Genomic DNA, 18,006 nt, shown 5'->3' with positions numbered 1-18,006 from the left:
AATTTGTAGCTAACCTGGTGTCCAAGGTTTCCCCTTTGGAAATAAGGGGAAATCTATGAGATCCCTAAAGCAGAGCTCAAATTTGGGTATGTTAACTGACAGGATTAGATAACTCATTTAGGAAATTATATCTTTCTTCTCAAATGCTCCAGGTCTACATTCTGCATAGTCTTTGTTTGAAAGTCTTGTTACTTAACAGAGTAGGTGTATTTTTAAAATTAATCCTGGACTTCCTAGGTGGTGCAGTGGTTGAGAATCCGCCTGCCAATGCATGGGACATGGGTTCAAGCCCTGCTCTGGGAAGATTCCACATGCCACGGAGCAACTAAGCCTGTGAGCCACAACTATGGAGCCCATGTGCCGCAACTATTGAAGCCCACGTGCCTAGGGCCCATGCTCCACAACAAGAGAAGCCACTACAATGAGGAGCCTGCACACCACAATGAAGAGCAGCCCCTGCTCACAGCAACTAGAGAAAGCCCTTGTACAGCAACGAAGACCCAACACAGCCAATAAATAAATAAAATAAATAAATTTATAAAAAAAATTAATCCTAAAAAAAGTTCTTGCACAAAGACAAAACTCAAAGACAAGGAATGTGAGTGTTTTTCATAGGCATTCAAGTAAAGGAGATTCATTTCCTACAGTGTCAGATTAAATGCTTCATGCTTTGCTTTAACTATTTTTTCCTATCACTCTTCTCTAAGACAAAATATAATAATAGTCCTTTTTACAGGAGGCCACCTTCTCAAATTATTGATTTTTCTAATAGGAATCCAGGAAGACTTTATGATATAAATATACATTGTCTTCTTACCTGTGATACTTGCTTTTTAAGGGTCCAGAAAATAATGTCTTTAGGGAATTACTGAAGATCATATTCATTTTTTCCAGTAATGCCAAATAAAGTTCATCTTCATTATTGCAAAAATATATTTTGATGTAATAGGAGAAAAAAGTCTCCAAACTTTTTTTAAAAAATAGAAGTAACATTCATAGGCATTTAAAATGCAATGTCTTACAAAAAAGTAGATGGAGTTTTGAAATATTTTACAGAGACATATAAGGACTTATATAGTGCTATGTGGGAACTTCATGGCAGACATTTACTGAGGCAGATGTTTTAGTTCCTAGGGTGTTTGTTGTTTTCATCCTTTTAACTTTAGATAAATATTTAAAAGATTTTCATATGACCAACAGAGTATACTCATTTAAATCTTTCAAGTATTCAAATTGTTGCTTTATTTATAAATTTGGTATTATAAAAATGGCCAATTTTGAAATATATTATTTTCCTTCAATTAACAGAAATGATAAAACTAAAATTGATTGGTCATGTGGCATATTGTGTTTACAATATCCCATTTGGCTTATGACAGGATATTTCGTTTACAGCTCTACAAATTGAGGAAGCTGAGTTACCCAGCTAGTTAGTTACCTGAGGTAACCTTGTCATTGTGTTGTGAATGAATTAGATGTTTCCTTTCCAAAGGTCACATTTTTAACAGAAAACAGCAATCTTGAAATTAGAAAAAGTATACATAAGGAACTTAATTTAGAAGTGAAATAATACTTATTTTTTCATACTCTGTAATTCTTTTAATAGTCAAATCCATTTTCTATTTGCTCTCATAATGATGGGAACGACTAAGAAGGAATACTTCAGTAGAAATTTGAAAAGATTACCTCATTTGATGTTACTGAGAAGGAGTGGCTATATTAGAATTATAATTGTATGTTCTTTCACTATGATATGAATAAAATAAGTATATGGTTGAGTTTAAATATTTTGATTCTGTATTTTAGTGCACAGTCTATATGCCTAAATTGTCCTGTGACTTTTATGGCCACTAGGGAAAACTTCCACAATTTGAATTATCTCTCTCTGTCTCTCCCTCTGTCTCTCTTTGTCTTACAGAAGCTTTTTAAAGCTTTCTAAAATTAAAATCTCAAGTTTATCTTCCATATTTGCTTATTTCAAAGCCAACCTGAACACATGATTGCTCTATGAAGTCATACTATTTATGATTTAATATATAATTGAATGGAGATATAGAAAGGTTTCTTTTTATTTAGAATAAAATGGTACTCCTTAACTCAGAATGCCAAAGTACTCCATGAAGATGTTAGATTACATTTTTGAAAAGCAAGAGAAGGAATGAATGATGGTTTCAACAGAGTTAATTTCCCTCTACCATTTCAAGTCCATTTTTAGCAGGAAAAAAAAAATGTTAGTTACTACACTGGAATTTCTTTTCTGCCTTTCTTGCTGCAAGAGTGTACTATGGTCAACTAATCATTAAACAACAAAAGTTGAAGGAATAAACTTTTGTTTTTGTGTACTTCTTTTTTCCTCTCATACACTCATTAATCTTTAAATGCATCCCTTCCTTCCTCAGGAACATCCCAAGATATGGACATCACAGGGTTAGCAAATAGAGAAAGTTTGTGGAGAAGACTATAAATATAAATTGCTCCCACTGTGTTTTCTAACCACTCAAGAATCAGAACTAGTATATTCTGTATCATTTACATCTTCCATTGAATGATCTGCCCTTATATATAATCCAGTGTGCCCCCCAGATGATCTTATCAAATAAACATTAATTCATGTCTCCATTTACTGAAAAGACAATTTTGGGACTACCCTGTACTAGAATATATGTTTAGTCTACAGAAAATGATCAATAAGGTAGGATCCCTAGCTGTAGTAGTTCAGATTGAATGGGGTCACAGACATGCAAACAATTATGGTAATATGTGATGTGGGTATAAATAAAATATTTATATTGGTGTATTTGTTTCCTACTGCTGCTATAACACATTAACCACAAACTTAGTAGCTCAAATAAATACAAATTTATTCTCTTATAGTTGTAGAGATTGGAATTCTATAATCAAGCTGTTGGTAGGACTATATTCTTTCTGGAGGCTGCGTTTTTTAGTTAGTTGAGGGCTCCTGCATTCTTTTGGCTTATGATCTATTCCTTGTATGGCTTCAAGTTTTTGCTTCCTTTGTCACACTACTATTCACTTTTGCCTACTGCATGTGTCTTATAATTACCCTTTTGATTACATTGGACCCATTCAGATGATCTAGGAAATAGACATCTTGTGGGCCATTGTTTGGTCTATAAAAGGGCTATGTTAATAAAGGGCAACATTCATCCTCTGGGGGAAAGGAGCATGTTGAAGTCTCCACTGAAGAGACCATCTCTGAATCAGGCCTTTAAGGGAAAGATGAATCATTGGTATGACTCTGATACATGGAGAACAGCAGGTCTAACAGAACTTGCTCATAAAAGTCAGCATTATGATTCACAAAAGTCACTTTGGAAGACTGTTTAATTCAGACACTCACTCTACCTAGACTTTTATTATAGCACTTATTGCTGTCAAAGAGAATAGGAATAGCCTAACAGATTCTGAATCATCAGGATTTACCCCCTGAGTTCCCTGGTGAAGAAAAAAAAAATGGGTATCTGTAAATAAAACAAGATGAGGAAATGGCTATTAAATAGCAACCACAATTCTATCCCAACCATTTTTGTGTGTGTGTGTGTGCTGCAGACTCTAAACATCTCAGGTTAGCTGCTTGCCACACCATCCTTACATTATGCAGTCAATACTTATAGAATTATACTTATCTTTATTTTTCCCATTTAATCTTTTTTCTTCTCTTGCGATCTCTTATTCTCTTAAAGCTACCACCATCATTTAGGCTCACTGTGTGCAAAGTGGAGAAATGGCTGTTCCTCTCTCCATCATGTAAGTCCAATTTATTTCCATGGATTGGATTTAACTGATCTACCTCCAATGGGAGAGGGATAGGCAGGCCACTCCAAAGCATTGCACATAGCAATCAGGTGTTACCTATCCTGTGGTTCATCATCTTCTGTTTCTTGAAATATGATGCTTAATTTATTAAATAACCTTAAGTTTCAAATTTTATATTATCAGTTAAAGCATTAGCATTCAGAGGAAGAGGCAGATTTGAGGCTTAGCAGATGCATTACACCCTGGAAGTCCTCCAGGTCATTCCTAAATCAGTAAGACAGGCCCTTTCTCCAGAATCAAAGTTTCCTTATCTAAACTGAAGTGAAATGGGGCTACAATTATGTCTCTCACTGGGCAGTTTAGGGCAGGGTGGAGAGGCAAATTAAGAAGGCAGGTGAGCAAAGTATTATATACCAATTGAGAAAATAAAGCCAGTGGAGTAAATGAACATAAGGAAAGTGAACACGGAATGACAGAGGTGGAACTGGCACTTAGGATTACCTTATCCCTTAGTCAACTCTGGTCCACCTCCCCAGTAGAGTGTGTGCATTTCAGAAATCTTTTTTTTATATGCATGTAACCATCTGGGATAGAAAATAAATTCTATAATGCTAGGTAGTGTTGCTTACAAACTACAAGTTTGAGGATATATTATTCTTAAAAATCAGTTGGTAAGACATGAGATGCATAGATTGGAAGTTATTCTTGCCCTAGTCCTCACATGTACAGCCACAATGTAAATCCCAGTCTCCTGAAAGCTTATGGAAACTTTCTGGTCACATTTTATATCAGAATGATTACCTGAAGAAAACTAATACTAATAGTATATCCTCTTTGTAACAGTACAATCTCTGTGACCTTTTCATTTGGAAGGAAAACTGTTTAAATAAGATTAGGATTTATTGTTTATTGAACTGTGAGAAATTACAGAGGAACAAAATAATTGGATGGTTTTCCTTCAGTATAAAAAAAAGGTGTTACAGATATAATCTATAGTGATTTTTTTTGGTAGTGAATTCCAAGAAATCTGGAAGAACTAATTATTTGAACAAAATTTTCTGTATTTCTCATTTGTCTTATAAAACTAGGCTTCACTTTTGCTAGTTTGTAGAATTTACAAACTTCATATCTAATGGCTAGCTATTTCCTGAATAGTGAAAGGTGAAAGGTGTGAATAAACTCAATAAATATATTAGCTCAAAATATAGCACAAGAACAATGATAAGATTAAAAATACATTTAAAACATTATAGTTAGGAAGTTTCAGGCCATTCTACTATAAGCTATAAATGAAAGTAGGTTGAGTATCTAAAAATAGTATCTATGAATGCAGGATCAGCCTAAAACAAAAATGTTGTCTCCATTCATCAGTTATACATTATTATGAATTTTTAAAAGTAGATTTGGAAAAGAGCACCAGAAATGGTGAAATAATATGTATCACTAAAATTTTGCTATTTAAAATACAAAATGTCAAGGAAATAAGAAAACTAACCAATTTTACACACTGAGTATGATATTTAGAGAACAGTTTCTCCATAAGCAAAATGATGATTTATCCAATAAATCCAGTTCAGAAATTCAATTTGAATTTAGAAACAGATGTTTTATATACATAAGCAGTTGATGATAGATAACAAGCCAGGATATGATTTATTGCTTTATAAATTTTTAATGATGTAAAGAAATTAATACTTTGGAGATCATTTGTTATTAAAGAGTCTGCGAGAATTATATCAGTTTAACCATCTACTAGTATGAAAACTCAAATCTAGCTATTTCTTCTCTAATACTTTGCTCATATAAAAGCATATATGTATTTTTATATTTTCCTGAAATTCCTGAATAATGGCACAGGTGTAAATTTTTAGACAGAATATTACTCTCTTTTGTACCAGAAAGTTATTTTAACTTGTCTAGGAATTATCCAAAGCAATTGTTGCTTTTTTTCAGAAGGGTATAATGGCAATGCCATGTTATATTTATTGTTATTTTTATGACCCTTTGGCAAAGAAATATATAATTTTGTAGCCCTCTGTTGTAACAGTAATAAAACAAGTGATACCTTTGAGAGTAGTGTGAGTCATGTTGATTCACGCTATGCTAACAGTCTCAAATCACATACGGATTGTTGGGTCAAAGTTATGTAGAATTTTAATCTCTTCTCTTGCTTTAAAAGATCACTTTTTAATTCTTCAATTCCCCTGCCATTTCGGTGAGCTATCTCTCCTTAATTTGGAAACTCTGGAAAACCAAATATCCAAGTTAATTAACACTGTATATAAAGTTAAAGTAAATCAGTACCCTATGAGGTCTCTATGTTATATTTGTAAAATGATATTTTTTATTTGCACTTTTGCAGTGAATTCTGTCAAATCTGCCCTATTGGATCAAAAATCTTTTCAGCAAAATAATTTCTTAGGTTAGCAGAGTTACAATCATATACTATACACTTACCGAGACATGTCAATATTATCAATTTATCTGACCACATATTTATTATCAACTTATCCTGTAACACATACTGCTCAGTCATATATGTATGACAAATCTAAGCCTCTTATAGTCATTGCCAATATTATGTTCATATGCTCACATGACAGGAGATTCATTAATTTATCTCCTAGAGATAAGGGGTGTTGCCAGCATTTTACTATTGGTGAATATGAGAATTTCTAATTAACTTAGTCAATTTTATTATGTTAAATATCATATTGGGGTAAAGAGTTTTATTGATAGAAATTAGTGTTGTACACTAACACTACATTCTCTTATTAATATTTTTACTAAATACAATAGTTGTAAAATATTTTTTCACTAAATTCCAGCATAAAACACATGAAATATGGATATCTTTGTCCAGTATAAAATATTTTTGGCAAATATATATATAGCGAATATTAAAGGAAGTCATCAAATCAAGGCACAGAAAAGATTTACTCACACTGATTACAGATGATTCAAAATAGAAATATAAGTTTAGTAATAAATATATAAAGCAATAGAAAAAAACTCAGTCTTAAAATATGCCCTTAAGACTTGGATTTATGTTCTGGAAAAATAACAGGGATGCCCTCCTGCCTTAAACAATTAGTAAACCAGAAGAAGAAGGGGAAAAAAAAAATGGAAACAGTTTTGAGACATTTGTTGTGCTGTGTGGCTTTGGGTGTTTAAGGAGGTAATTGTGGGTCCTGATGGGGGGGCAGGGTGTAGATGGGCTTGGATGCACAGAGCCGTCTGGGACTCAGAGAATGCCGGAGAAACCCCGCGCGACGCGCTGCTCCGCGACCATTTTTCCCAGAGGAAATGCGATCTCGCGGGATCTTGAGATTTCTACGTGGGCGTAAGGGGAGTCCTGGGACGAGAAACGTCCACACGTCCCGGGTTCCAAAGTCCCCTTGTCCAGGACTCATCTGTAAGGAGCCCGGTTCACACGCCCTATAAAGCAAACCCCAATCCTTACGGACGCTGTCCCCCACTTACAGACTCTCAGTGCAGCAGAGCCTTGCGAGAGGGGCCTAGCCAGGTGAGAAGAACAGACTGTGGCCCAAAGGCTGTGTGGAGGCAGGACCGTTGGACTGGACCAGAGCAGTGGCCTGAACTGCGCATGCTTGGGCCCCAGATCTTCAGCCTTCCAGGCCAGGACAGTGATGCGGCTTCTGCTGCCGAACCCGGGGCCGCAGTCCTATGTATGCCACGGTTCAAGGCCGCAACAACCCGAACTGTGCTGTTCCACTGCACACCCTGTGTCCCGTTGTTTCTCCTAGCAGCTGAGAGGTATCTAGGATTTGTACTACGACACTGCCGCCTCTTCTCTGAAGAACAGCCTCCAGTCATTGTTCTCGCTTTCTGACCCAACTGAGTTGCCAGCACGGTGCGATTGGGGGAGCTGGACCCTTCACCCGAGCTCCTCAATCAGGAAATGTTCTTTTTTAAGCACTGTGTAAGATGCCGGTGTACTGAGGCCGAAGTCTAATACAGGTGAGTGGAGTGTGGGGTTTCCCAGGAAGGCAAAGGGTGCAGTCGGTGCCCGCAGAGTGTGTTATGTGACTTTGGGTCTGTGACGGACTTAGGTGAGGGTCCTGGGAGGGGGAGGATGGTAGGGATGCGCCGTAATCCAGTAGGAAGCAAAGGACAATAGAAAGTGGCAAATAGGAAGCAAAGGACAGATATCGAAAATAAGTGAATTGACCTCTTCGCGTGTTCCAGCCTGCTGCTTGGAAAAAGAATTCTAGGCTGCATTATGCAAAGTAAGAACCCAAACAAAGCCTGGAAATCTCACTGAGTTGGAGCAGCAAAGCTTGGAGTTTCAGAATCTAAGGCAGCTGGAATTTGTGAGACACAGTAGAAAGGGAAGGAAGCTGTACAGAGAGAACTCTGGTGATTTGCAGAGGGATTCTCTGACGTCTTTAGCTCAGTACGGATCTATGCAGTTGTTTCAGGAAACTACCAAAGCCAGGAAAAGAACCATAGAAAAGAACAGTTAGAGCAATCATTGTATATGAAAGATACCCAGAATTTGCCCATATCACACCAGTCACAGAGCAAAGCCCTCCTAGCCCATGGAACAGCTGTGTAGTGGAATGAATTGTATACCTCAAACAGTTATGCTGAAGCACTAACCTCTGGTTCTGTGAATGTGAGCTTATTTGGACATGGGGTCTTTGCAGATACGGTAAGATATAAGATGAAGTCATACTGGAGTACAGTGGGTCCTAATTCAGTATAATTGATGCCCTTATAAGAAGAGACGCAGACACGAACACACAGGAGAATGCTCTGTGAGACACACTGAGGGAAAACCTCCATGTGACATTGGAGGGAGAGAGAGGAGTTTATAGCTTCAAGCCAAAGAATAGTAAGGATTGCCGGCAATTATGAAAAGCTAGGAAAGAGAACAAGGCCCTTATGACACCTGGTTTTTTACTTCTATCCTCCAGAACTGTGAGCGAATAAATTTCTTTACTCGCTGTTTTAAGCTACTCAGTTTGTGGAAGTTATTTTGTGGCAGCGCTAGGGAAGTTCTACAGACTGGTAGAGTCGTTAGAAAAAAAAAAAACAAATTAGCCATAGAATATAGACTGTTCTAATAAAGTTCAGCCCACAACTAATCAAGTTTAAAGTTAAAAACAACATTTGAAAGGATCAGAATAATCCCATGCAATTGAACTATATCCCAGAAGAGAACCCAAATCAAATTAAAATGATGTTTTATAAAACTCCACAAAGCTTGAAATTCAAATTATCTGTTATTCCATCAAACATGTCCAGGCATGCAAGAAGCAGAAAATATAACTCATAACCAGTTGAAAGATCAATCAGAACTAGAAAGCACACAGCTGATAAATTTTTAAAAGTAGGACATTAAAATGGTTTTATAAATATTCTTCAAATATTCAAGGAGATGAAAACATTAAGATGATGAAGAGAGAACTGCAAGATATGAAAACAATCCAACTCAAAATTCTTGAAATGAAAAATGTACTGCCTTTTATAAAAATACATTGTATAGGATTAAAAACAGATTAGATAGTTTAAACTATAAAAAATCATGGAACTTGAAGATATAGCATTAGAAACTATCCAATATAAAACAAAGATAGAAAAAGTAGTAGAAAAAAAAGAAGAGTATCAGTGAGCCTCAGGAAAACAGCAAGTGTTCTAGTATCTCTTTAGTTGGGTTTTCAGGAAAGGGGTAGAAATGGAGGTGAAAAAAACCATTTAAAGAGATAATAACCATAGTTTTATGCAATTTTATGAAAACTGTATACCTGCAAATCCAAAATGCTCAAAGAACCTATAACAAAGAAAACATGAAGACTGTCACACCAAGGCATATTACCATCAAGTTGCTTAAAACCAGTAAACAACATAAAAATTCTAGAAAGAAACATTATATATATAGAAACAAAAGTAAGAATGACATTAAATTTCTTGTCAGAAACATTAAAGCCATGAGACAATGACTTTATGTCTTTTAAGTATTGAAAGAAAAGTGTAATCATTTTCATGTTTTGAAAAATGAAGACACATAATTCAGAAATAGAAAAATGGAAAGGAATTTTTGCCAGTGGATCAACACTGAAGAATTTTAAAGAAAGTCCTTCAGACAGAATGAACAGTATACCAGGTGAAAATTCAGACTTATACAAATTAAGGAAACAACAGACATATACATATGAAGGAAAATGTTTTGTTTTCATATTTTTGATTGTTTTAAATTAAATGTAGAACTTTTCCGTCATCCCAGAGAGTTTCATAATCCCCTTTTCAGTCACCGCTGTCCCTCTGGCTCTTGGTTTCTATCACTTCAGTTTTGCCCTTTCTAGGATTTACATAACTGGAATCAAAACTGTATTTAGCGGCTATACCTGGATTTCTTCACTTAGCATAATGCTTTGAAGGTACATCTGTTTTGCTGCATATATCAGCACATAGTATTTTTTATTGCTGAGCAGCATTCACCATCCAACGGATTATTTGCCTCATTCCACATTTTGGGCTTTTATGAATATACCTGATATTGCTATGTATGCACACATCAGGTTTGTTTTCTTGGGAGGAGAGTGGAGAGGATAAGCCAGTGTATATTTGCCATTATAAAAAAACTGCAAAATTATGTTCCGAAGTGGCTGTACCATTTTGCATCCCCATAAGCAATGTATGAAAGATTCAGTCACTAAATATCCTTGCCAATATTTGGCATTGTCAGTCTGTTGAATTTTAGCTATTATAGTGGTGTATAGTTCTGTCTCATTGTGGATTTAATAACCATTTCTCTAATGATTAAAGATGTTAAAAATCTTTTCACCTACATATTCCCAATCCATACATAATCTTTGGGGAAAGATTCATTTAAATTCATTGCCTTTTAAATATTTTTTTTTTCTTACTATAGAGTTGAAAATATTCTTTATATATTTGTAAATAAGATCTCTATGTTTGACAGTTTTTTCTCATTATGTGGGTAGTCACTTTATTTTCTTAACATGTCTTTTTTAATAAAATACAATTTATCAGTTTTCCTTTCATGCTTTTATGTTTTATGAAACATTTCCTTAAATCAAAGTCGTTAACATTTTTAATTTTTTCTTCCAGGTATTTTACAGTTTTAATCCTGTTACTTAGGTCTATGACCCACTTAAGAGTTAATTTTTTAATGTGGCATGGGGTCCGAGTCTAGATAGGTGGTTGTTTTGTTTGTTTTGTTTTCATATGAGATACAATTTTTCCAGTCCTGTTTGTTGAAAAGATTATTGTTCACTCATTGATTTCTCTTTTCATCTTTGTAAAAAAATGCGATTGACTCCAAATGTATAGGTCTAATTCTTAGATTTTATTCTATTGCATTAGTCTATGCATTCTTCTTGAATCAATAGCGTGGTCTTAATTATCATACTTTATAATAAGCAGTGTACTCAGATAGTTTAAGTCATCCAGTTTTGGTCTTATTTCTCAAAATTGTTTGTGTCATACTATATCCTTTGAAGTTCTACATCACACAACTATCTGCAGTAGTCAAAGCTCATTCAATTGTACACTTAAAATTGATAATTTTTATTTTCTGTAAATTATACTTTTAAAAAGTTAACAAAGAAGTCTTTGAACTATATTTTTCTTTCTAGATGCAACTCATAGTGTAGTTAATAGGAAGCTAAGTGAGATCACCCCAATGAATAAACCTGGACATCAAATACTAAGACTCCATATCCTGCTTCTTTGCTGTGTAAGCATATTGCCTGACAGAATCTGTGCTGCCAAACCGTATATGGAGTGTGCCTGTAAGTAAAGGAACACTCAGTTGAAGCAAGGAAGGCATTTTCATTATGCCACGATCAGATGGAAATAAATCAAATGTTTTCAATTATGCCTTTACTTAAATATGGCAAGTTCTAATTTCACCTTTGACATTTTGAGGGACATGAAAGAACAGATGACAATTTTAAGCAAGATATTATAAAATGTCATTCCAAAATGGATGCTGATATGATATTATTTAAATAATTTGCTTCGTATTTCATCATGGTTACTTGATGATTTAAGAGCTGACAAATGAAGCATATTAACCCTAGCCAGTAATATAAGGAAATTTCTAAAACAAACAAAAAAACCAAAAAAAAAAAAAAAACTCAAAAAAACCCCCCAAAGCAGAAACTGAAAAGCAAAGATTACTGTAAAGTATAAATAAGAGGGAAAAATAACACAAATGTCAATTGGATTCTAAGAATTTTATAAACTCCATCAAGCAATAAGTGCCCATGAACACTTACTGTATATGCTTGTGTTGATTAATGACAAGGTACATACAGTGAAGGCTTGTTTAGTCTGGAAAGCAAAAAAAGCTGTAAACCTTCTTCAGACTAAACCTTATGAAGCAGTTTTTAAATGTTCTTATATAGCAGGAACTGTAGGAAAGAAAATGTGCTATTGAAATTCTGTCAGGCACTACGCCAAGAGCTAGTAATACAAAAATAACTTCTGCCTCTATTGTCACATGGCATTTCCCCCTCATGCATTGGACTTTGTTTCTTCTCCTTCTCTTACAAGGACACCAGTCATGTTAGGTTAGGAGGCCATCTTACTCCAGTATGACCTCATCTTAATTTAGCTAATTTCATGTGCAATGACCTTATTTCCAAATAAGGTCACACTATGAAGTACTGGGGGTTAGGATATCAGTATATCTTTGTGAGGAGACAAAATTCAACCAACAGCAGTCAGCTTCTATGGTCATTCATAATGTTTTTTATGGACATCTTATATAATAGCCTTCAATTAACATTAGTTTGTGTGCTCTGTGAAAGTTGGAATAACTCATTTTTGTATCACTAGCCCTTGACATAGTGCCTGACACCTAGTGATAGCTCAGAAATTCATATGGTTATGTGAATGTAGGACCTGGACTGTGGCACTGTGAAGTCCAAATAGGATATCCTCTTATTTCACCTTTTATTAGTGTTTTCTTGTCTTTCTATATTTCATAAATATGATAGTATATATGAAGTGCTTACCAAGTTGCCTACCATACAGGAAACACCTAATAAATTATCAAACTAGTATGATTATAACTCCATTTTTATTTATTCTTCATTTCCTTACTTTCAATACCTAGGTCTCCCTACTCCAATTACACAGATATCTCATCTCAAAGTTTAGGAGATGATAGTAGGTGAAACTAGAATTTGAAAAGGGATGAGTTTTTACAATAGAATTAGTAGAAAATCATAATGAACCAGATGTCTTTTAAAGACTGTTCCCTAAAATATCCTGTCTGCTGGCTGGTACACTCTTATAGTGTACTAAGAGAGACGTACCTCTGCAGTACTTTTTATGATAAAGATAAATATAAAATGCTACAAAAAGACATTTTAAAAATCAGTTAATTCAAAGAGAGGAATGAAAATGAAGACATCAGGGGATTACATTTCAGTTAACCTGTGAAATATGAGGGAACAAGTGAGGTAGTGATATTTCAGAAGAAAAGCACAAAGGCATGAAAGTTTGTTGTATAGTTAGAAAATCATGAATAAATATGAGGGACCAAAATATGGGGTTGATTAAGGGCAGAGTATGGAGAGATGCTCCTGCCAAAGATGATAGAGGCCATATTACAGTTATGCCAATTGCTATACTGAGACTTTTCCTTGAAAGCATCAAAGGCTACTTAATGAGATCTAACTTTAGAAAGATAATTTGTGGGAACAGTTTATTTCAGGGGGAGGAACATGTTTGCAGAGCTGTGGTATAATGCAGCAATAAGATATGTAGGGCCAGAAGCAGCAAAATAATAAGAGTGGGTGTGAAAATAGAATTGACAGAATTTAGAGCTATTTCTTAGGTAACGTCCATAGAACACAATTTTTAGTGTATTTGTTGGGGGGGTAGTTTTTAACAGTGATAAAATAAATTCAATAGAATTAGAACCAAAATCTCATGTGATAATTATTAACATTATCAACCTGACCTTTGACAAATATTGAAAATTCTGTATCTAGTTTGGGGACCTCCAATGTATTTTGACATATTAATGACTCTGAGAGTTCCTTCAAGGAAAAAGAAAAACCGGTTAACTGCTTTTATCCAGAATTTCCAAATTTTTTTGGTCATGAGGCCCTTTTTCACATAACATCTACCAAGTAAAATATTTCAAGTAAAAAGTAGATTTTGCTAAAGCATAAAATTTCTATATAACTATAGACACTATGCAGTGTATAGATCTAGAATGAATGTATTCTGAGCTGAAGAGAAAAGACTGTTGATACAATTCTGTTTATTTATTTATTTATTTTATTTATTTATTGGCTGTGTTGAGTCTTCGTTGCTGCACGTGGGCTTTCTCTAGTTGTGGCGAGTGGGCTTCTAATTGTGGTGGCTTCTCTTTGTTGTGGAGCACAGGCTCTAGATGTGTGGGCTTCAGTAGTTGTGGCACAGGGGCTCAATAGTTGTGGCTCGTGGGCTCTAGAGCACAGGCTCAGTAGTTGTGGCGCATGGGCTTTGTTGCTCTGTGGCATGTGGGATCTTCCCAGACCTGGGATCGAACCGTGTCCCCTGCATTGGCAGGTGGATTCTTAACCACTGAGCCACCAGGGAAGTCCGATACAATTCTGTCCTGTTACTGTAGAATTAAAACTAAATGTGGTTACATAAAACAATAACGTTCTAAGTAAATGTTTATCTTTGGAAAACTTATTTCAGCTTTATAAAATGACAAAAGCAATGTAAAATTATTATTTTTGAGTATAGATGTGAGCTTAAAAATAAAAATTAATTGCCCTATCACATCTATGAAGTAATGGTAAAATTGTGTAATTAGCATGCCTTAGAACTAGTATATTGTTAATAATAATGTAGCATTTTCTAGTGCACCTAGATCTAATATTGTATAACTGACTCACTTCCCTATAATACGTATATTAACAGACTTTATCAGTTTTTGACTATAAAAAGATTTTCCCTCAAGCAAACTTCTTGAAATTCAAAAAGACTCATTTAAATATATCTACTCCATTATTGATTTTATAAAATTAGAGATTGTATTGCATTGCCAGCAATAATACTTCACTACCAGGTTTAGATCTAAATTATTAAAGCAATGACATTTGAGAAACATAGTAAGGAAATGAGAAATAGCAATATCCATTATATTATAAAAATTCAATTTATTTATATTCTCAGAAATCTACCTGCAAGGATTTATTCTTGGCTAATTATTTCCCACTTTCTCTACTCCTTCACTGCCTTAGATCAAAAGATTTTATACACAAAGAGATGTGATAATTCTTCAGATTCTCACAGTGCTGGGAAAGGACCAATCGTGCAGTTCACTACAGTATACAGTAAGGCATTTTAAAAAATATAAGTTTATTTACCACTGGTTATCCTTGAACAGGCAAGTCTTACTTGATTACCTGATGAGATTCCTATCAGAGGGTCACATAATATTATCTTTTTGATGTTGTTTGTAAATTCTGTAGATTGTCATTATTAGGAAGGGAAATCTACTTAACTCCTTGCCCTATGTTCTGTGTATGAGTAAGCTGTACTTACTCCATGTGTTCATTATTAGAAGAGAAATTGCTTTGGGCTATATTATAGATAGAACAGATATATCAGATGAAAGGTAGAATCTTGCCTAATGGATATCTGACTCTATTCCTAGTTAGAAAATATTTTTAAAGCAATGCCCTTGCTTTTTCTCTTCTTTCCCTCCCTTGTTCTTTGTCTTTTAAACACATAAGCAACTATTTTTGTGAGCACATAATAAAACAGGAATCTTCATGCTTTTTCTGGAAAACAAATGGCAGTGTGAATCCAGAGTTTCACAATTCATAGACTTAATGCAGCGATATCAGTTCTGTAAATGCACTTGTTTGATAGAGCTGCCTAAACAAAATGCCACAGACTAACGTGCCTAAAACAATAGAAATTTATGTTCTCACAGTTCTGGAGGCTGGATGTCAGCTGTTTCGGTTTCTTCTGAGGCCTTTCTCCTTGGATTGCAGCTATCTTCCTGCTTGTGTTTTCACATGGCTTTTCTTCTGTATGCGTGCATCCCTGGTGTTTCTTTTTTATGTGTTCAAGTTTCCTCTTCTTATAAAGACACCAATCAGAGTGGTTTAGGGCTCATCCAAAGGGCCTTACTTTACCTTAATCACCTCTTTAAAGGTCCTGTCTCCAAATACCTTCAAATCCTGAGGTACTGGCAATTAGGGCTTTGACATAGGAATTTTGAGGGAGCATAATACAACTGATAATAGAACTTAACAAAATATCAGAAATATTGGGCAAAGTTTATGTAAATCAAATTTCTTGCAGCATTATTACTTTTTTAACTTGATTTTTTTTTTTATAGCACTTTAAGGTTCACAGCAAATTAGAGAGGAAGGTACAGAGATCTCCTATATACCTGCTGCTCTCACACACAATGCAGTTTCTTCCATTCTTAACATACCCCACCAGAGTGGTATGTTTGTTACAATTAATGAGCCTACGTTGACACATCATAATCATCAGAAGTCCATAATTTGTATTATGAGTCACCCTTGGTGTTGTACTGTTCCATCAGTTTGGAAAAATGTATACCATGTATCCATCATTAGGTATCTTGCAGAATAATTTTTATACTCCATGAACCTCTGTGCTCTGCCTATTTATCTCTTTCAGCCTCCCCCAACCTCTGGCAACCACTGATCTTTTTACTGTCTTCATAGTTTTGCCTTTTTCAGAATGTCATATAATTGTAATAATAAAATACATAGCCTTTTCAGATTGGCTTTTTTCACTTAGTAAAGTGTATTTCATTTAGTAATGTGTTTTCACTTCATGTCTTTTCATGGCTTCATAGCTCATTTCTTTACAGGGCTGAATAGAATTCCATTCCCTATATGTACCACAGTTTATTTATTTATGCCTACTGAAGGACATCTTTGCTGCTTCCAAGTTTTGGCCATTATGAATAATGCTGCCATAAACACCAATATACATATTTTTCTGGATATACATTTTCAACTCCTTAAGGTAAATACAAAGGAGCACAATTGCTGGATCATATGCTAAGAGTATGTTTAGTTTTGTAAGAAACTGCCAAACTGTCTTTCAAAATGGCTGTACCATTTTGCATTCCCACCAGCAATGGATAAAAGTTCCTGTTGCTCCACACCCTCACCGACATTTGCTGTTGCCAATGTTTAATTTTTTGGCCTTCCTATTAGGTGTGTAGTGTTATTCCATTGTTCTTTTAATTTGCATTTCCCAGATAACATATGATATAGAATGTATTTTCATATATTTATATGCCATCTGTATATCTTCTTCGATAGAGTGTCTGTTAAGGTCTTTTGTCCTTTTTTTGAAAACTAGGTTGTTTTCTTATTGTTGAGTTTTAAAAGTTCTTTGAATATTTTGATAATAGTACTTTATCAGATGTTTCCTTTGCAAATATTCTCTCCCAGTCTGTGTCGTCTTCTCATTTTCTTGATAGTGTCTTGCAGAGCAGAAGTTTTGAATATTAAGTTCTGCTTATCAATTATTTATTTCATGGATCATGCCTTTGGTATTGTGTGTAACTAGCTATTGCCATACTCAATGTCATCTAGTTTTTCTCCTGTGTTATCTTCCAGGAATTTTATAGGTTTACATTTTACATTTATATCTGTCATCCATTTTGAGTAAATTCTTGTGAAGGGAGTCTGTGTCTATATATTGTTTTTGCATGTGGATGTCCAGTTATCAGTTGTTTAGCACCATTTGTTGAAAAGAATATCTTTGCCCAGTTGTCTTGGCTTTGCCCCGTTGTCAAATATCATTTAACTATATTTATGGAAGTCTCTTTCTGAGCTTTCTATTGTGTTCTATTGATCTTTTTGTCTATTCTATAGCCAATATCACTTCATTACTGTAGTTTTATAGTTAAACTGAAGTCAGATAGCATTAGTCCTCCAGACTTGTTCTTATACTATTGACTATTCTGGGTCTTTTGTCTCTCTAGACAAACTTTCGAATCAGTTTGTTGATATCCACAGAATAACTTGCGGAATTTTGGTTAGATTGTACTGAATCAAGTTGGGAAGAACTGACATCTTGACAGCATTGAATCTTCCTATCCATGAACATAGACGAGCTCTCCCTTTACTTAGTTCTTTGATTTCATCCACTAGAGTTTTGTAGTTTTTTGTATATTGGTCTTGTACATATCTTAGAATTATACTTAAATATTTGGGGTGTTTTTGC

The sequence above is a fragment of the Hippopotamus amphibius genome, chromosome 5, assembly GCF_030028045.1.
Source record: "Hippopotamus amphibius kiboko isolate mHipAmp2 chromosome 5, mHipAmp2.hap2, whole genome shotgun sequence".
NCBI lineage: Eukaryota > Metazoa > Chordata > Mammalia > Artiodactyla > Hippopotamidae > Hippopotamus > Hippopotamus amphibius.
The sequence above is the reverse complement of the archived record's forward strand: the minus strand, read 5'-3'. Positions refer to the sequence as shown.